A 411-nucleotide genomic window follows, 5' to 3' on the forward strand; every position below is an offset into this window, starting at 1 on the left:
CCCCGCACGGCGCCTTCACACGCCGTGGCCCCTCACTGACGTGCGTGTGGAGCCGCCCGCCGGCGCTGAGAGCGAGGAGGAAATTTCTGCAGCTTTTTCCAATTATCTGACATAGATTCGGCATGACCTCATAGAGGAGAGCGGCGCAGGATCTGGACGCAATCCAGGGGACACATTGCTTCATAGTCCGTCCTGGAGGTGCGCAGTATGGCAGCCCCGCGACGCACAACGCCCCGTCCGCGGTCTGTAAACGCAGCGCAGTGATTGGAGGGATTATCGCACCGCGCTCAGAGGGAAGATTTACAGACGCCGATCACAGGACGCGGCGCCGATATATCTCCGAGTCTGACCTTATGTACAATGACGGGGACCGCCGCCTACGCACCAACCAATCGGGTCTGACGATTCTCA

At 60.1% G+C, this 411-nt stretch overlaps 1 protein-coding gene across 1 annotated transcript in view; it reads left to right on the forward strand.

The window, feature by feature from the left end:
- SLC12A8 (solute carrier family 12 member 8) overlaps window positions 1-411 on the forward strand; it is a gene marked incomplete at its 5' end in the record, with an annotated part of 23793 nt that overhangs the window by 3786 nt on the left and 19596 nt on the right. The window lies entirely within an intron of this gene.

The sequence above is a fragment of the Nanorana parkeri genome, unplaced genomic scaffold (genome assembly GCF_000935625.1).
Source record: "Nanorana parkeri isolate BGI_ZX_2015 unplaced genomic scaffold, ASM93562v1 scaffold3908, whole genome shotgun sequence".
NCBI lineage: Eukaryota > Metazoa > Chordata > Amphibia > Anura > Dicroglossidae > Nanorana > Nanorana parkeri.